The sequence below is a fragment of the Pristiophorus japonicus genome, chromosome 32 (genome assembly GCF_044704955.1).
Source record: "Pristiophorus japonicus isolate sPriJap1 chromosome 32, sPriJap1.hap1, whole genome shotgun sequence".
Classification (NCBI taxonomy): Eukaryota; Metazoa; Chordata; class Chondrichthyes; family Pristiophoridae; genus Pristiophorus; species Pristiophorus japonicus.
In genome coordinates, this window is record NC_092008.1 from 2,258,784 (window position 1) to 2,266,352 (window position 7,569).

Here is a 7,569-nt window from a genome sequence, read left to right on the forward strand (position 1 = left end):
TTAACGAAGCCAGGTACAACCTTGGCTCTGCTTTATTTAGGCCCAAAGTGCCTGACTCTGAACATGGCTGGCCTTTTATACCAGAGCAGCACCATGTGCCATGCTGCTCAGTGGCCTCCAACAATGGCGCCATCTGGTGGCTACAAACAGAATGTACACACATGGACACGAGCCCAGTGACTTCCGTGAGGATCCTCCAACTCTGATCCTTTGTCTGCGTCTTAACCCGTGTTTCATTCTCTTTTTTTTTAGGAGATGGCTTGACGAGACACGCGGTATGAGGTGAGTGAATAATTGTATTTAGACTTCAACTTGGGCAAAAATTTGGCAAGTGGAGCACAATGTGGGAAAATGTGAGGTTATCCACTTCGGCAGAAATCATAGAAAAGCAAGTTATTATTTAAATGGAGAAAGATTGCAAAGTGCCGCAGTACAGCGGGACCTGGGGGTTACTTGTGCATGAAACACAAAAGGTTAGTATGCAGGTACAGCAAGTGATCAGGAAGGCCAATGGTATCTTGGCCTTTATTGCAAAGGAGTATAAAAGCAGGGAAGTCTTGCTCCAGTTATACAGGATATTGGTGAGGCCACACCTGGAGTACTGCGTGCAGTTTTGGTCTCCATATTTACGAAAGGATATATTTGCATTGGAGGCAGTTCAGAGAAGGTTCACTCGGTTGATTCCGGGGATGAGGGGGTTGACTTATGAGGAAAGGTTGAGCAGGTTGGGCCTCTACTCATTGGAGTTCAGAAGAATGAGAGGTGATCTTATCGAAACGTGTAAGATTATGAGAGGGCTCGACAAGGTGGATGCAGAGAGGATGTTTCCACTGATGGGGCAGACTAGAACTAGGGGTCATGGTCTTAGAATAAGGGGCTGCCCATTTAAAACTGAGATGAGGAGGAATTTCTTCTCTCGGAGGGTTGTAAATCTGTGGAATTCGCTGCCTCAGAGAGCTGTGGAAGCCGGGACATTGAATATATTTAAGACAGAGATCGACAATTTCTTAACTGATAAGGGGGCGGGCAGGGAAGTGGAGCTGAGTCCATGATCGGATCAGCCATGATCGTATTAAATGGCGGAGCAGGCTCGAGGGGCCGAATGGCCGACTCCTGCTCCTATTTCTTATGTTATATTTCTTATGACCTCAATTTGCCATTGGCCCAACAACAGTGCCTTTAACATCGTCAAACGTCCCAGGAGCGTTATTCGATGAAATTTGACACCAAGCCACATAAGGAGATATTAGGTACAGGTGACCAAAGTCTTGGTCACAGAGGGAGGTTTTAAGGAGCATCTTGAAGGAGGAGAGAGAGGTGGAGAGGTTTAGGGAGGGAGTTCCAGAGCTTGGGGCCCAGGCAACAGAAGGCACGGCCACCGATGGTGGAGCGATTATAATCAGGGATGGTCAGGGGGGCAGAATTAGAGGAGTGCAGAGATCTCGGGGGGGTTGTGGGGCTGGAGGGGGTTACAGAGATAGGGAGGGGTGTAGGGGCTGGAGGAGGTTACAGAGATAGGGAGGGGTGTAGGGGCTGGAGGAGGTTACAGAGATAGGGAGGGGTGTAGGGGCTGGACGAGGTTTTAGAGATAGGGAGGGGTGTGGGGGCTGGAGGAGGTTACAGAGATAGGGAGGGGTTCAGGGACTGGAGGAGGTTAGAGATAGGGAGGCGTGTAGGGGCTGGAGGAAGTTGGAGAGATAGGGAGGGGTGTAAGATCTGGAGGAGGTTACAGAGATAGGGAGGGGTGTAGGGGCTGGATGAGGTTTTAGAGATAGGGAGGGGTGTGGGGGCTGGAGGAGGTTACAGAGATAGGGAGGGGTTCAGGGACTGGAGGAGGTTACAGAGATAGGGAGGGGTGTAGGGGCTGGAGGAAGTTGGAGAGATAGGGAGGGGTGTAAGATCTGGAGGAGGTTACAGAGATAGGGAGGGGTGTGGGGGCTGGAGGAGGTTACAGAGATAGGGAGGGGTGTAGGGGCTGGAGGAGGTTACAGAGATAGGGAGGGGTTCAGGGACTGGAGGAGGTTACAGAGATAGGGAGGGGTGTAGGGGCTGGAGGAGGTTACAGAGATAGGGAGGGGTTCAGGGACTGGAGGAGGTTACAGAGATAGGGAGGGGTTCAGGGACTGGAGGAGGTTACAGAGATAGGGAGGGGTGTAGGGGCTGGAGGGGGTTACAGAGATAGGGAGGGGTGTTCTGATCTCCATGTACCTGGGTTAGACCACACTTGGAGCACTGTGCACAGTTCTGGTCTCCATATACCTGGGTTAGACCACACTGGGAGCACCGTGCACAGTTCTGGTCACCATATTATAAAAAGGATATAGAGGCACTGGAGAGGGTGCAGAGAAAATTTACAAGGATGATACCAGAAATGCGAGGTATACATATCAGGAAAGGATGAACAGGCTGGGTCTCTTTTCTCTTGAATGAAAAAGGCTGAGGGGTGACCTAATAGAGATCTGTAAAATAATGAAAGGTTTTGATCGAGTGGATACAGAGAGAGTGTTCCCACTTGTGGGGAAGGGTATAACTAGAGGCCATCAGTATAAGACAGTCACTGATAAACCCAATGGGGAATTCAGGAGAAACCTCTTTACCCAGAGAGGGGTGAGAATGTGGAACTCGCTGCCACAGGGAGGGGTCGAGGCCAATAGTGTCGATGTATTTAAGGGGAGGCTGGATAAACACACGGGGGAGAAGGGGATAGAGGGTTATGGAGATAGATTTAGATGGGGAAAGACGGGAGGGGGCTCGAGTGGGGTATAAACGCCGCACGGACTGGTTGGGCCCAATGGCCTGTTTCTGGGCCGTATATCCCGTGTAATCCCGCGTTTATAAACTGTTGCTACGTGTCGACACATAACGCGTGCCACCCGTATGATGGCCGCTGCTTACGTCTTGTCCTCAGGACCCCCCCCCGGGGCCACGTTTCGGAGCGGAGACCGCCGACATCGTTGGAGGGAACGCCGCGAGGCGTTCGGAGAGCGCGGGGAGCCTGACCTTTCACCTTTCGCCCTCCCGGGGCCGGCCCGGCGCGAATGGACCTCCTCCGCCATCTCGCTCTCTCTCTCTCTCTCGCTCCGTCTGACCGAGGTCCGACTTGACCGACCATGGGGGGGAATCGTTCGGAGAGTCCGTGACACGGACCATCGCGGGAGAGAGGGGGGAGAGCAGCCCTGGGTCAATACCTTTCTCTAACCAAACGGCCCCCCAGACTGGAAACGCTCACGAACTCAACGAACTCATACACTTCCGTCTTTCATGTGTGTCCAAGTAATTGCAATCGGATTGTATCTGTGTTACCAAGCAACGGAACCATTTCTGCATAAAGTTTGGCATTTTCCCGCGAGACACTTTCGATTTCCGTCTCGTCACTCGTTCTGTTTGAAATTACATCCTCGTTTATTCTTCTAACACTCCCTCCAGTTCAATCGCAGGAGTTTACAGCGCGGGAGGAGGCCATTCGGCCCATCGTGTCCGCCTCACGCCGGCCGACCAAGAGCCATCCCGGCCTCATCCCACTTTCCCGCTCTGGGTCCGTAGCCCTGTGGGTTACAGCACTTCGAGCACACGTCCAAATGTGGTGAGGGTTTCTGCCTCTACCCCCCTTTCAGGCAGTGAGTTCCCCCCCAGACCCCCACCGCCCTCTGGGTGAAGACATTTCCCCTCAAACCCCCTCTAAACCTCCCCCCAATTACTTTCAGTCTCTGCCCCCTGGTTGTTGACCCCTCTGCCAAGGGAAACAGGTCCGTCCTATCCGCTCGATCCAGGCCCCTTAACAGTGTCAGCTGTGGCTCAGTGGGCAGCACACTCGCCTCCGAGTCAGAGAGTTGTGGGTTCAAGTCCCACTCCAGGAACATGAGTACAAAAATCCAGGCTGACCCTCCCAGTGCAGTACTGAGGGAGCACCGCACTGCGCTGTCGGAGGGGCGGTACTGAGGGAGCGCCGCACTGCGCTGTCGGAGGGGCGGTACTGAGGGAGCGCCGCACTGTCGGAGGGGCGGTACTGAGGGAGCGCCGCACTGTCAGAGGGGCGGTACTGAGGGAGCACCGCACTGTCGGAGGGGCGGTTCTGAGGGAGCACCGCACTGTCGGAGGGGCAGTACTGAGGGAGCGCCGCACTGTCGGAGGGGCGGTACTGAGGGAGCGCCGCACTGTCGGAGGGGCGGTACTGAGGGAGCACCGCACTGTCGGAGGGGCGGTACTGAGGGAGTGCCGCACTGTCGGAGGGGCAGTACTGAGGGAGTGCCGCACTGTCGGAGGGGCGGTACTGAGGGAGCGCCGCACTGTCGGAGGGGCGGTACTGAGGGAGTGCCGCTCTGTCGGAGGGGCGGTACTGAGGGAGCGCCGCACTGCGCTGTCGGAGGGGCGGTACTGAGGGAGCGCCGCACTGTCGGAGGGGCGGTACTGAGGGAGCGCCGCACTGTCGGAGGGGCGGTACTGAGGGAGCGCCGCACTGTCGGAGGGGCGGTACTGAGGGAGTGCCGCACTGTCGGAGGGGCGGTACTGAGGGAGCGCCGCACTGTCGGAGGGGCACTATTTCGAAGAAGATCAGGGGGATTATCCCCGCCATGAACAGACGAGGGGATGAACAGACGAGGGGATTCACAGTCCCGATCACACCCTCTGCCTCTCTTGCAATGAGGCTTCAGGTATGTGAGAGACACAAACGATGTATCGCTATTCCCCCGAGGTGTTAAAACCCAATTATTTTACACAGAGAGTCAGTCTCACTAACGTGACGAAGGGGATTTCCACAGGTACGAGGAACTAACGCAATCATAATTCCAGTCAAGGTGGTCCTGTCGTCTTAAGCTGTGGGGAAAAACATTTCGTAATGTGACCTATTTACTGAATATAGGTCCTGTTACATTAGGGACAGGAGGAGGCCGTTCAGCCCCTCGAGCCTGTTACATTAGGAACAGGAGGAGGCCGTTCAGCCCCTCGAGCCCGTTACATTAGGGACAGGAGGAGGCCGTTCAGCCCCTCGAGCCTGTTACATTAGGGACAGGAGGAGGCCGTTCAGCCCCTCGAGCCTGTTACATTAGGGACAGGAGGAGGCCGTTCAGCCCCTCGAGCCTGTTACATTAGGGACAGGAGGAGGCCGTTCAGCCCCTCGAGACTGTTACATTAGGGACAGGAGGAGGCCGTTCAGCCCCTCGAGCCTGTTACATTAGGGACAGGAGGAGGCCGTTCAGCCTCTCGAGCCTGTTGCATTAGGAACAGGAGGAGGCCGTTCAGCCCCTCGAGCCTGTTACATTTCTCCAGCGACCTGAGGTGTCTACTGTACATGGTCCATGTCTCTGAGCCATACAGGAGGGTGGGTATCACTACAGCCGTGTAGACCATGAGCCTGGTGGTGGATTAGAGGGCCTGGTCTTGACTGTGAATTGACAGTGCAATATACGTAGCAACAGGCGATAGTTCGACATGTTGCTGGCACCCCTCGCTCTCTGGAGCCTCTCCAACACAGGTGACGCCGTCTTCAGTCGCTTCTCTCGCTCTTGGGTTTCCGCGGACAACGTCTCCTCCCAGGAACCAGTCGAGTGAACCTTTGCCTCAGTTACCACATTACCACTTGTCACCAAACCTTTAAGTAGCTCAAATCGCTGGAGAAATACCACCAACGCTGTCTCCGCAAGATCCTGCAAATCCCCCGGGAGGACAGACGCACCAACGTTAGCGTCCTCGACCAGGCCCAACATCCCCAGCATCGAAGCACTGACCACACTCGACCAGCTCCGCTGGGCAGGGCCACATTGTCCGCATGCCTCCCAGACACGAGACTCCCCAAAGCAAGCGCTCCACTCGGAACTCCTTCACGGGCAAACGAGCCAAAGGTGGGCAGAGGGAACGTTACAAGGGACCACCCTCAAAGCCTCCCTGATAAAGTGCAACATCCCCCACCGACACCTGGGAGTCCCTGGGCCCAAAGACCAGTCTGCCCCAAGTGGAGGGAGTGCATCCGGGAGGGCGCTGAGCACCTCGAGTCTCGTCGCCGAGAGCGTGCAGAAACCAAGCGCAGGCAGCGGAAGGAGCGTGCGGCAAACCAGTCCCACCCTCCCCTTCCCTCAACCACTGTCTGTCCCACCTGTGACAGGGACTGTGGCTCCCATATTGGACTGTACAGCCACCTAAGGACTCATTGTTAGAGTGGAAGCAAGTCTTCCTCGATTCCGAGGGACTGCCGATGATGAGTTCATTCGATGCAAAAAGTTCGGCGATGTCCTCGGGATGTGATGTGATGCTGTATAAACACATCGGTTAATTATTCAAGCTCTCCGACCAATCAGGAGCTGAGCAAGCCACGATTCAATGTCCCAAATGCTTTATTCCACTTCACGTTCAAAGACAATTATCACAATTACAGGAACACTTAACCAACCATCCCTTGACGTACAGTCATTGCCAAATCGCCATTGTAAGGATTGTAGCATTTTATTTTTAATTCCTTCATGGGATGTGGGCCTCGCTGGCAAGGCCGGCATTTATTGCCCGTCCCTAATTGCCCCTCGAGAAGGTGGGGGTGAGCCCCCTTCTTGAACCGCTGCAGTCCGTGTGGTGAAGGTGCTCCCACAGTGCTGTTAGGGAGGGAGTTCCAGGATTGGGACCCAGCGACGATGGAGGAACGGCCGATATATTTCCAAGTCGGGATGGTGTGTTGAATTGGCAGTGCGGTGCTCCCTCAGTACCGCCCCTCCGACAGTGCGGCACTCCCTCAGTACTGCCCCTCCGACAGTGCAGCGCTCCCTCAGTACCGCCCCTCCGACAGTGCGGCGCTCCCTCAGTACCGCCCCTCCGACAGTGCGGCGCTCCCTCAGTACCGCCCCTCCGACAGTGCGGCGCTCCCTCAGTACCGCCCCTCCGACAGTGCGGCGCTCCCTCAGTACCGCCCCTCCGACAGTGTGGTGCTCCCTCAGTACCGCCCCTTCGACAGTGCGGAGCTCCCTCAGTACCGCCCCTCCGACAGTGCGGGGCTCCCTCAGTACCGCCCCTCCGACAGTGCGGGGCTCCCTCAGTACCGTCCCTCCGACAGTGCGGGGCTCCCTCAGTACCGCCCCTCCGACAGTGCGGCGCTCCCTCAGTACCGCCCCTCCGACAGTGCGGCGCTCCCTCAGTACCGCCCCTCCGACAGTGCGGCACTCCCTCAGTACCGCCCCTCCGACAGTGCGGAGCTCCCTCAGTACCGCCCCTCCGACAGTGCGGGGCTCCCTCAGTACCGCCCCTCCGACAGTGCGGGGCTCCCTCAGTACTGTCCCTCCGACAGTGCGGGGCTCCCTCGGTACCGCCCCTCCGACAGTGCGGCACTCCCTCAGTACCGCCCCTCCGACAGTGCGGGGCTCCCTCAGTACCGCCCCTCCGACAGTGCGGCGCTCCCTCAGTACTGCCCCTCCGACAGTGCGGCACTCCCTCAGTACTGTCCCTCCGACAGTGCGGGGCTCCCTCAGTACCGCCCCTCCGACAGTGCGGGGCTCCCTCAGTACTGTCCCTCCGACAGAACGGCGCTCCTCAGTACTGCCCCTCCGACAGTGCGGCGCTCCTCAGTACTGCCCCTCCGACAGTGCGGCG